Source organism: Podarcis gaigeae, assembly GCF_964106915.1.
Source record: "Podarcis gaigeae genome assembly, chromosome: 3".
NCBI classification, from domain to species: Eukaryota; Metazoa; Chordata; class Lepidosauria; order Squamata; family Lacertidae; genus Podarcis; species Podarcis gaigeae.
In genome coordinates this window covers 49,636,546-49,649,490 of record NC_139680.1, presented here as the reverse complement: position 1 = coordinate 49,649,490, position 12,945 = coordinate 49,636,546, and the positions used below count along the sequence as shown (strand labels likewise).

General features: G+C 44.4%; 1 protein-coding gene across 2 annotated transcripts in view; it reads left to right on the top strand.

Annotated features, from left to right (window-relative positions):
* Positions 1-12,945, top strand: part of RTN4IP1 (reticulon 4 interacting protein 1) — a 110,975-nt gene that overhangs the window by 17,308 nt on the left and 80,722 nt on the right. The window contains exon 2 of one of the 2 annotated variants that reach the window (XM_083731379.1): positions 415-508. The gene's annotated coding sequence lies outside the window, so the exon portion shown is untranslated. Of the gene's footprint in view, positions 1-245; positions 509-12,945 lie in introns of those variants that run through there. The other variant, XM_083731380.1, reaches the window with a different exon arrangement.

Here is a 12,945-nt window from a genome sequence, read left to right as displayed (position 1 = left end):
GGAGTCAGATGGGCTGCTGGAGAGACTTCCTTAATAGTCAGCATTAAAGTTGCCAGGTGCCCCTTTTGTTAGGGGAATTACAGGTAAAAGGTTCACACAGGCTAGAAAACACCTGGAGACATCTCTGGATAGTGAGGGCCATTTTGACACAAACAAAAAAGCCTGCTCCCCACCACCAACCAGACTCCCAGCTGATGTTATCCAGGTCTCCATGTGTGCCCCTAAAGCATGGGTAGGCAAACTAAGGCCCCGGGGCCAGATCCAGCCCAATTGCCTTCTAAATCCGGCCCGTGGATGGTCCAGGAATCAGCGTGTTTTTACATGAGTAGAATGTGTGCTTTTATTTAAAATGCATCTCTGGGTTATTTGTGGGGCATAGGAATTCATTCATTTTTATTTTATTTTTCAAAATAGTCTGGCCCCCCACAAGGTCTGAGGGACAGTGGACCGGCCCCCTGCTGAAAAAGTTTGCTGACCCCCTGCTCTAAAGGGAAGCCAAGGAAACAAGGTAAGAGTTGTGGGGGAGAGAGAATAACAGGAAGGGACAGAAGGTTTACTTTTAGTTCTGGAAAATGGCTTTAAGGGGCCCACCTATATCTGAAGATCTGATATGAATCAATGGATTCTGCTCTTGGAGTTCTTAAACCAGTGATGAGGAAACTGGCCCTCCAGATGTTGTGAAACTTCACCTCCCATCAGCTCCAGCCAGCATGGCCGCTGGTCACCACGATGGAAGTTTTAGTCCCACAACATCCAGAGGGACATAGGCTTCCCTATCACTGCTTTAAGCTGTTTGCCTTCCCCTATGCTCAACACAGAATCATAGAATCTTAGAATTAGAAAGAGACCCAAGGGCCACCTAGTTCAGCCCCCTGCAATGCAGGAATTTCTATATTTAGGATTACAAAACTCAGTAAGTCTCCTGTGACTTTGAAAAGAAACCAAGCGTGGGGCCCCTGGAAGTTCCTCCCACTCATAGAAACAGGGCGAGTGTAACAGTACCTTACAAAATAAACACAATGGTTTGGGTGGCTATAAGGCTGAGCTGTGAATCAGGAAGGTCATGGTTCAGAAGGTATCCTTCCCGCTGCCTGCCATGACGTCACTAGCAATGCAAACAAACTTAGAAAAGAAGTGGAGTGGTTTTGGGAAGCTCGCTCACCATGATCTTGTCAATCAAGCATGCCTAATGCACATCTTGAATGGTTCCATTCTGTCTGGAGCATGTTGCCCAGGCATTCCGGTATTTTCTCCTTTACAGTCAGTTCCCCGCCCCGTTCTGTAGGCTCCGGTCTACACTCACAGCTGCACTGCTTTCCATGGTATTTTCAGGGCATCTGAGGGTTTTAAGAATCTGGCTGAATTCAGCAGCTTCTGATGCTGCTGTTGGCAGAGCTGAGAAAGCTTGGTCTTTTCCAAGTGCTTTGTTGCACATTTAGGCAAACCAGTATCTCTCCTCCGCAAGCCTCCTCCTGCTTCCCCAGTCAGTATGGGAATAAAGACTGTATTTCTTTGCAGCACTATGGAAACCTCTCTGCTAAGTATTATCATGATAGCTTGAGATCAGACTGCTGATCTTTTTGAAGCATCTTTAAAATCCAAACTGTTGGACTGAGCATAATTGCAAATTTGACTGTCAGTAGAGGAATATTGTGAATTTGTTCCCGGAACCGTTGCCAGTGTTGTACTAGATGCATTTCCTTATCCTGTGTGAAGCAAAAGATGTTCATTCAGCAGACAAAGACGGTTATGTGCAAAGAGGGGGCTGTAATTTGGTAGCATTCCAAGCAGACCTGAGTAATGTCAAAGGCATCTCATTAAACCGGATCTCAGAGGCAGGTTTGGCATCTCATTTCCATTCTTTTGGGTAAAATAGTCTGCTCCAGGATCAAAGGATGTGCTTGTTTCTCTAACATATCAATCTTTGGACAGTTGAGGTATAAGAGCTTGTGAAAAGAGGCTTATTGAGCCCCTTAAGCATGAAAAACCTGTTCACACTCCCAGGAAAGGAGAGTCTCCCTTGAGCAACAGTCTGCTATAAACTGCTCTGGTGGCTGCCATTCAAAAAGGAAAAATGGGCTTCTACAACCCATCCCAGGTCAAAGCTGCTTGTGATGTTGACTTCTGGTGGCTCAGATTTTATCTTAGAATAAGCAAAATGAAGCAATAGAGGCGAGTGTTTCAGGAAAACGAAATAAACATCAGAAACTCAAGTGCTTACCTGAACTGGTGTTTTATGGGTTTTTGGAACTGTTGTGGACAGTTATCTTCCATATTTAAGAAGCATGCAAAGAGGTTGTGATCACCTTGTTGTCTTAACAGGTTCGTGGGCAAGAAATTGGTAGTGGATTGTGCCCAGGCTTTTGAAACCACTTAGGTAACAGTCATGATAAAAGGATACTCTGGTAATGTAATATAAGGTGTTACAGCCCTTTAAGCAACAGAGTGAGCATACAGGGGCCAGTGTGGTTTAATAGTTAGAGTGTCATATTAGCACCTGGGAGACCAGGGTTCTGTTCCCGACTAGATCATGAAGCTCACTGGGTGACCCTGGGCCAGTTGCTGCCTCTCAGCCTGACCTACCTCAAAGGGTTGTTGTGAGGATAAAGTGGAGTGAAGAGAACTAAGTACAGTGGTACCTGGGGTTACATACGCTTCAGGTTACATACACTTCAGGTTACAGACTCCGCTAACCCAGAAATAGTACCTTGGGTTAAGAACTTTGCTTCAGGATGAGAATAGAAATCGTGCTCCGGCAGCACAGGAGCAGCAGGAGGCCCAATTAGCTAAAGTGGTGCTTCAGGTTAAGAACAGTTTCAGGTTAAGAATGGCCGGAACGAATTAAGTATGTAACCAGAGGTACCACTGTATGCTAACTTGAGCTCCTTAGAGAAAAGGTGGAATTTAAGTATAAAAAACAAACTAATTAACTAAATGAATAACAGCTGCATTATATGGTCAGTTATCTAAGATAATTAAGAGCAGAAAGCCTAAGGGCCTTAGTGCATATTTTGTGCAAATATTTGAAATTTGGCCTTGGTGCCATTAAAAAAAATCAGTTTGAAAAAAGATTATAAACTATAGGTGTGGCCAGTCCTACTCTTAGGCAGAGTGAAGCTGCTATATCAGGTAGGAGATTTGGGGGGACATGAGGTGCTGGAGGAGATAGCTATGGGTGCCACATGCTCTGCCCTGTGCCCCCTGCAGCCCTCAGGTCCAGTGGAGGGGTGCTGTTCTGTCACCAGTGTTGTAATAAGATCCCACTGTAAATCTAATCCCCAGAAATGGGAACCCAAGTGGCTGCTCTACAAAGCATCACTGGCATCCACCCACAATGTAATGTTCCTTGGTAAAATGCAACACTCCAGTCATCATTTCCTGTCTGTCCCGTTAGCCTCCCAATATCAGCCTAGAAAACCCCTTATCTAACTCCATTATTCTCATAATGCAAGTAGCAATGGGAAAGATTGGGGGGGGGGGGTTCAGCATTGGGACTGGTAGGGTGGAAAGCAGGGAGGCCAACATTAGCTGGAGCCGGAGTCAATGAGGGGGGAAGCCAGGTAATTTGGTTTTGTCCCCATCTTCCCTACTGAGTTCTACAAGGGCAGCACTGAGGCTAAGAAGGAGAAAGCTGACAACCAGAGACTGGACAGGTTGTAAGTTAATAAGCCAGTGGGGGCTGGCAGAGGTGAGGCAAAGGTTGGTGGGGCTGTGGGAGAGCATTTAACACCTTAGTGTCTCTTTCTCATCCTCACATTCTGCTGAGATGTCAGTGGAGGATGGTAGAACCTAGACCTTGCGGGGCACCTGGGAAGTCCCGCTGCTGGCACCGAGGCGGTTTCAGTCCTCTGCTCACTTCTCAGTTAAATGCATAGCACTGTGTTTGTAGCACCACTTATGGCATACCTTGTTCAGTGGTGCTCTCTCAAGTCTGTAAAATAACAAAGGAAAACTGCCAACTACTATGAGATTGGTTTGTAATAAAGATTCCTTCTGAACATAGCAATTACTATTATTTATTTAGATTGCATTCTATTTATTGACTAATAGAGACTGTCCAGTCTGCTACCTGTACATAGATTTAAGAAGTCTGTAAGCACACAGGAGCTTACCTAGGAGTTGGTTAGGTTGGCCTCCACCAAAGGCACAGGCCTCGGGGTGGGGCAAAAATCATGCCTCTCCACACCAATACATCTCCTTGCCAACGGTGCAAGGGACAGGGAGGGGGTGGCGCTGGTACAGCTCCTTGCCAAGGGCACCCAGGTACGCTTCTGTAAGCACACAATGAAGTACATGTGGTACCCATGAGTAAACAGTCAAAGGCCAGTTTGAGCTGGACTGTGTGCTGCTATGGTTCTTGGAAATGTTGTTTTTAAGAGAACTGGAACTTAACTAAAATTGTCCAGCTGGTTAACTTTGAAGCCTTAATAGTAGATAAGATGTGGGAGATCAGTGAATTGATCTTGTGGCATTCTCTTAAAAAACAAACCAACCAGGTGTGTTTGCGTGTCTGTGTGTGTTTGTGTGTGTGTGTTCTGGAAAACGAGTTCAGGACTTTAACTTCCCCCCCTTTTACCATTTCACCAACCTAAATCATGCTCCTAAGTTCCTGGGGAAAAATACCACCTCATTACTAAAATTATGTTGGTGGCTCGTTTTAGAATGTTGTTAGCTATTCACTGAAACTCCCTCCCACCACTCTAGCCCAGAGCTTTCCCAACTGTGTGTTGTGACACAATAGTGTGTCGGCTGCAGTGTGTAGGTGTGTCACGCAGACACTCCCCGTGCTCCTACTTGTTTTGCTATGTAACTGCAGTTCAACAGAAGCAGACATTTTATATGATTGAAAGTCAAGACAATTATTTCCACTCTCCAGCAAACAGAAAATAAAAAATAGTTGCCCCTGACAAAGGGCCACAGTATTGCTTCATGTATGGCTTCCTACTGTCCGTTGATGAAGTCCTTTCTTGTTCTGGTTTGATAATAATTAAGTCCTACCTGGCTGGCCACTGTAGGAGAGAGTGTAGGGGAAGAAATGGACATTTATTTTGATCCAGCAAGGCAAAGTACGTCCTTTTATTTTCCTTAATTATATTTTTATTTCCATTCATAGAAAAAGAGGATATACAACAGTAATACCAGGAAGAACAGGCAGGCAGGAAGAAGGCAGCAAGGAAGTGTGTGACCCATGCAGTTTCTTTCAGGTCAAGGTTGGAATGTGTTCTCCTGCTCTACGCATCCTGTACTTTGTTTATGGCTAAATATTATTATTATTATAATCCATCAGATTTCACTAAGCACTAAGTGTTCCTACAAATGGCAATCCATTAATGGAATTTCTAAGGTCAAACGAACAAGGGTGGAGCTTTTAAAAAATGTGGTATTGAACAGTTTCGCTCAGAGTAGACCCATTGAAATTAATAGACCTACCTTGGTAATGCCCTTAATTTCAGTGTATCTGAGTAAAACCAAGTTGCATACCACCCAGTATCTGTAGTTTAGTGATACAGTCATACCTCGGGTTACAGCTGCTTCAGGTTGTGTTTTTTCAGGTTGCGGACTGCCAAAACCTGGAAGTATGGGAATGGGTTACTTCCAGGATTCGGTGGTTGCACATTCGCAGAAGTGCCAAATTGCAACCCGTGAGTGCACAGACATGGGTTGCAAACTCTGCGGGTTGCGAACGTGCATCCCACACGGATCATGTTCACAACCCGAGTGTCCACTGTGCTTCGCTTTACTTTTTAAATTAAAAAAAAAAAGATGAAAAACTTAAGCTGTAATTGGAAGCAGAATATAAATGGGAGAGAAAAAGAAGGGCTTTATATAAGAGGTGGCTGGGAGGTAGATCTCTGGGTGATTTGAAAGGAATGATTAGGGAAGGGGGTCGACAACCAGGAGTGGACTTTTTTGTGGAAGGATGATTCACACCCCGGCCAGAACCTCTTTAATCTTCTACCCTCGGGCAGGAAATATAGAAGTATAATCAGTCGTACCAACAGGCTAAAAAACAGTTTCTATCCGTGGGCTGTTAGGCTGCTGAACGGAAAATAATGTAGTGCAACTGACTTTCGGGGTTGGTGTGTTGTGCGACAAGCACACAGAGTGCAATGGGATTGAGTGTTTGGGGGGGGAAGGAGGCTCGGTTAATTTCATTGTACACAGGTTGTACATTGACAATAAAGGTGGTATTATGATGATGATGATGATGATGATGATGATGATGATGAACTTGAATCTGGAATCAGTCCCAAATCCTGGTCTGCACATGTGCTCAGAGGCACCATGTTTCTCAGTTCTGAGTGTATGCTTGCCTACCTGATCCCAGTGGTGGACCTTGGGGTCTCAAATTTCAGCAGAGCCCTTTGTGATGCCAAAATTCTGTGCTCCCCACCTCTCTTGCTCCTTTCTGAATCATAGTTGCAGTGTCCCCTGTGGCACCCTTGAGTCTTCATACCAAGTGTGACAGAACTGGTTGGTTGCGCTCCTCTAAATCCACCTCTGCTGATCCATTCTATGATTCTATGATTCTTTATCACCTGGCTCTTGTTGATGGATTTCAGGAGTAGTAGATCCTGCAGGTCTGAAATCTGCCCACCCCCATTTTATATCCCCTTCTCCTCATGCCATTCCCCTCCCTCATGACTGAAAGTGCCTCTCTCAAGCTTCTTTTACTCTAAGACACAGATGGGGAAACTGTGGTCCTTAAGGTGTTGCTGGCTCTCATCTGCCACCTGGTCCAGCCAGCATCGCCAATAGGACATGAATGATTGGAGCTGTAGTCCGGCAGCATCTAGAGAACCACCAGTCCCTTGGCCTTGGGGAAAATGTGTGGGTACCTGTTGAAGCAGGGCTGGTTGCTTGGTAAAAGAGTGGGAATTGTTTTGATCCCTATCCAAGGTTTCCCAGAGATTTGTCTTCTCAAGTAACATTTTCTAGCAGCCACTATCTTCTCAATGACATATTTAGCGGGGGGGGGGGGGAGGTTTGTCAAAGGCTTCTAAGCAACTATGGAACCTCTGTGACAAAAGGTAGCACACCAGGAGCTAAGTGCAAACATTTGTTGTTTAGTCGTTTAGTCGTGTCCGACTCTTCGTGACTTCATGGACCAGAGCACGCCAGGCACTCCTGTCCTCCACTGCCTCCCGCAGTTTGCTCAAACTCATGCTGGTAGCTTTGAGAACACTGTCCAACCATCTCGTCCTCTGTCGCCCCCTTCTCCTTGTGCCCTCAATCTTCCCCAACATCAGGATCTTTTCCAGGGAGTCTTCTCTTCTCATGAGGGGGCCAAAGTATTCTAGCCTCAGCTTCACGATCTGTCCTTCCAGTGAGCACTCAGGGCTGATTTCCTTCAGAATGGATAGGTTTGATCTTCTTGCAGTCCATGGGACTCTCAAGAGTCTCCTCCAGCACCATAATTCAAAAGCATCAATTCTTCAGCGATCAGCCTTCTTTATGGTCCAGCTCTCACTTCCATACATCACTCCTGGGATAACCATAGCTTTAACTATACGGACCTTTGTTGGCAAGGTGATGTCTCTGCTTTTTAAGATGCTGTCTAGCAAGGCCAACTCTGTTCAAGTGTTCCTAAAGGGCTTCCATCCAGCTGAATGCACTAGGACAGGGGTCAGCAAACATTTTCAGCAGGGGGCCAGTCCACTGTCCCTCAGACCTTGTGGGGGGCCAGACTATATTTTTTTGGGGGGAATGAACAAATTCCTATGCCCCACAAATAACCCAGAGATGCATTTTAAATAAAAGCACACATTCTACTCATGTAAAAACACGCTAATTCCAGGACCGTCCACGGGCCAGATTTAGAAGGCGATTGAGCTGGATCCGGCCCCCAGGCCGGTTTGCCTCCCCATGCACTAGGAGATAAGAGAGAACTGTATATCTGTGGTCGTATCATTCTTACTAACTTCTCTGTTCGTGGCCTATTTATCCATCTCTTCTAAGCCCTCTAAATAAATGCTAAACGGCAGGAGTGGCAGTACATGGAAATAAAACACATTGGTATGTTTGGGGTTTGGTAACTGGTGCTGCTGTAAGAAGAAGAACTGTGCTACTTTGGTGGTTGTGGAGTGCAGGCTGATGAGTATTAACTCAGAGACCAGCAATATGCAACTTTAAATTGCATATAAAGTTGGCTACTAGCCATGATAGCTATGCTTTGCCTCGAGTCGGCAGCCGTATGCTTCTGAAAACCAGTTGCTGGAAACCACAGGAGGGGTGACAGCTCGGGTCCTGCTTGCAGGTTTCCCCTGACATCCAGGTGGCCACTGTGAGAACAGGAGGCTGGATTAGGTGGGCCATTGTCTGTGGTCAGGGCTGTGGGCAGGGACTTGGGCTCTTTATTCATGCACAGAGTCTACTTCACACCTATAAATTAAAGGGAGGTGGGAGAGGAAAACACAAATGCTTATGTGGAAGAGGCCACGGGAATTGTTTTCAAAATACTATATGAAAATAAAAGGCTTTAAATTGTTTGGCTACCTGCCAGGCTGACTTGGCAACTGAAAATTATATTGCCGAGAACCTAGCAAAGAATAACTATACCAGAATAACAACAAAACAGATCGTCCGGGTCATTATGAAAGTAAGCAAAAGAGCCCCACTACATTATTGTAATGTTAATTTATCCAGAAATGGTAACAACATTGGCCTGTGCCATGATGAGAAATAGTGTTTGAAGGGCAATCTCCCCCATGCTTTTGTAAAACGAAATTGAAATATGTATAGTATTTCATTAGCACATCTACTCTGAAAAGCGCTGGGCTGCATGGAAATGTGACATTTGCTTAATAAGTTTGCTCAGTGAAACCCGCAGGTGACAGTTTAATGAACTGTGGGAGAATGGCAGGAAAAAGGGAATTCTGCACACCTCTGTGAGATAAGCTTGTAGATTGCTATGGTTACAGACGTCTAAATCTCCATTCCCTGACAGCAGCATATCCGTTTACAGCAGCCAGAGCCATTTTTCTTCCTGTTTCTGAAAGGCATCTAAAGTATTCATGGCCTATTGGTGAATCTTACCTTTGAAAAACAGGTTTGCTCATTTAGGGCAGGAAATAAAATGAAAAGGTGGGGGAGGAGTGGGAGGAGGAAGGAAAACACTCCATTTTTATAGTGACAAAATAGAAAAGTACTAGATCAAATGCAGCTTTCCTGTTTTGATATTCTCACTTGGCTAAACGAAAATATTCATCCTTCTTCACAGAATGCAAACTGAACAATTGCTTATCTCAAAATGTCTGCTTAAAAGGCTTGCCTTAAAATAAAATTTAAAAACCCATGCTCCAAAGACTTTGGAACTTCATAGCACTATTTAGAATTTCCAAGGACCTCCATAGAATTACAAAATGCTACACTTGGATGCAGCTCCTTGATTTTTTTTATATCTTAGGATATTTTATTCCTAAAGTCCAGACTTTCTGACAGATGTTAATGTTGCACATTTTATTTGTTATATTTTGTGCGCTTTTATTGTTGTATTCTTTGCATATGAATACATTTTTATTGGGTGGCATTTACATTCTGGCAAGCCATCCTGAATGTTGCATGGATGGAATAATTTCTGTGATCGTATGATTAACTACAACTGACCCATGGTTAGTGAACTTTTGCAAAATTACAGGATGGTATTCACTAAGTCCCCTTCATGGATCACTGCCTTGCCGTGGCGAAGGGGCTTGAAGAACTCAGAGAAGCTATGAACTATGCCGAGCAGGGCACCCAAGATGAACAGGTCATAGTGGAGAGTTTTGACCAAATGTGATCCACCTGGAGGAGGAACCGGCAAGCCACTCCAGTATCCCTGCCAAGAAAACTCCATGGACAAAGACAACAGGCATATAAAAGATATGACGCTGGAAGATGAGCCCCTCAGGTCGGAAGGCGTCCAACATGCTACTGGGGAAGAGCGGAGGGCAAGTACAAGTAGATCCAGAGCTGATGAAGCGGCTGGGCCAAAGCCGAAAGGACGCTCAGTTGTGGATATGCCTGGAAGCGAAAGGAAAGTCCAATGCTGTAAAGAAAAATATTGCATAGGAACCTGGAATGTAAGAACCATGAACCTGGGTAAGTTGGAGGTGGTCAAAAATGAGATGGCAAGAATAAATATTGACATCCTGGGCATCAGTGAATTAAAATGGACGGGAATGGGTGAATTCAGTTCAGATGACCATCATATCTACTACTGTGGGCAAGAAACCCGTAAAAGAAATGGAGTGGCCCTCATAGTAAACAAAAGAGTGGCGAAAGCTGTACTGGGATGCAATCTCAAAAATGATAGAATGATCTCGATACGAATCCAAGGCAGACCTTTTAACATCACAGTAATCCAAGTTTATGCACCAACTACTTGTGCTGAAGAAACTGAAATTGACCAATTCTATGAAGACTTACAAGACCTTATAGAAGTGACACCAAAGAAGGATGTTCTTCTCATTATAGGGGATTGGAATGCTAAAGTAGGGAGTCAAGAGATAAAAGGAACAACTGGCAAGTTTGGCCTTGGAGATCAAAACGAAGCAGGGCAAAGGCTAATAGAGTTCTGTCAAGAGAACAAGCTGGTCATCACAAACACGCTTTTCCAACAACACAAGAGACGACTCTACACATGGACATCACCAGATGGGCAGCATCGAAATCAGATTGATTATATTCTCTGCAGCCAAAGATGGAGAAGCTCTATACAGTCAGCAAAAACAAGACCTGGAGCTGACTGTGGCTCAGATCATCAGCTTCTTATAGCAAAATTCAAGCTTAAACTGAAGAAAGTAGGAAAAACCACTGGGCCGGTAAGATACAATCTAAGTCAAATCCCTTATGAATACACAGTGGAAGTGAGGAACAGGTTTAAGGATTTAGATTTGGTGGACAGAATGCCTGAAGAACTATGGATGGAGGCTCGTAACATTATACAGGAGGCAGCAATGAAAACCATCCCAACGAAAAGGAAATGCAAGAAAGCAAAGTGGCTGTCCAATGAGGCCTTACAAATAGCGGGGGAGAGAAGGCAAGCAAAATGCGAGGGAGATGGTGAAAGATACAGGAAATTGAATGCAGATTTCCAAAGAATAGCAAGGAGAGACAAGAAGACCTTCTTAAACGAGCAATGCAAAGAAATAGAGGAAAGCAATAGAATGGGAAGAACCAGAGATCTGTTCAAGAAAATTGGAGATATGAAAGGAACATTTCATACAAAGATTTCCATAATAAAGGACAAAAGTGGAAAGGACCTAACAGAAGCAGAAGACATCAAGAAGAGGTGGCAAGAATACACAGAGGAATTATACCAGAAAGAAATGGATGTCTCGTATACCCCAGGTAGTGTGGTTGCTGACCTTGAGCCAGACATCCTGGAAAGTGAAGTCAAATGGGCCTTAGAAAGCACTGCAAATAACAAGGCCAGTGGAAGTGATGGTATTCCAGCTGAACTATTTAAAATTTTAAAAGATGATGCTGTTAAGGTGCTACACTCAATATGCCAGCAAGTTTGGAAAACTCAGCAGTGGCCAGAAGATTGGAGAAGATCAGTCTACACCCCAATCCCAAAGAAGGGCAGTGCCAAAGAATGCTCCAACTACCGCACAATTGCACTCATTTCACACGCTAGCAAGGTTATGCTTAAAATTCTACAAGGAAGGCTCAAGCAGTATGTGGACTGAGAACTCCCAGAAGTGCAAGCTGGATTTAGAAGAGGCAGAGGAACCAGAGACCAAATTGCAAACATGCGCTGGATTATGGAGAAAGCTAGAGAGTTCCAGAAAGATATCTACTTCTGCTTCATTGACTATGCAAAAGCCTTTGACTGTGTCGACCACAGCAAACTATGGCAAGTTCTTAAAGAAATGGGAGTGCCTGATCACCTCATCTGTCTCCTGAGAAATCTCTATGTGGGACAAGAAGCTACAGTTAGAACTGGATATGGAACAACTGATTGGTTCAAAATTGGGAAAGGAGTACGACAAGGCTGTATTTTGTCTCCCTGCTTATTTAACTTATATGCAGAATTCATCATGCGAAAGGCTGGGCTGGATTAATCCCTAGCCGGAATTAAGATTGCCGGAAGAAATATCAACAACCTCAGATATGCAGATGACACAACCTTGATGGCAGAAAGTGAGGAGGAATTAAATAACCTTTTAATGAGGGTGAAAGAGGAGAGCGCAAAATATGGTCTGAAGCTCAACATCAAAAAAACGAAGATCATGGCCACTGGTCCCATCACCTCCTGGCAAATAGAAGGGGAAGAAATGGAGGTAGTGAGAGATTTTACTTTCTTGGGCTCAATGATCACTGCAGATGGTGACAGCAGCCACGAAATTAAAAGACGCCTGCTTCTTGGGAGAAGGGCAATGACAGGCCTAGACAGCATCTTGAGAAGTAGAGACATCACCTTGCCAACAAAGGTTCGTATAGTTAAAGCTATGGTTTTCCCAGTAGTGATGTATGGAAGTGAGAGCTGGACCATAAAGAAGGCTGATCGCCGAAGAATTGATGCTTTTGAATTATGGTGCTGGAGGAGACTCTTGAGAGTCCCATGGACTGCAAGAAGATCAAACCTCTCCATACTGAAGGAAATCAACCCTGAGTGCTCACTGGAAGGACAGATTGTGAAGCTGAGGCTCCAGTACTTTGGCCACCTCATGAGAAGAGAAGACTCCCTGGAGAAGACCCTGATGTTGGGAAAGATGGAGGGCACAAGGAGAAGGGGACGGCAGAGGACGAGATGGTTGGATAGTGTTTTCGAGGTTACCAGCATGAGTTTGACCAAACTGCGGGAGGCAGTGGAGGACAGAGGTGCCTGGCGTGCTCTGGTCCATGGGGTCACGAAGAGTCAGACACGACTAAACGACTAAACAACAACAACAACATTCACTAAGTCCAACTCAGAGTAGACTCTTCAGTGAATTAGGCACTTGATGGCCCTTATCCAGT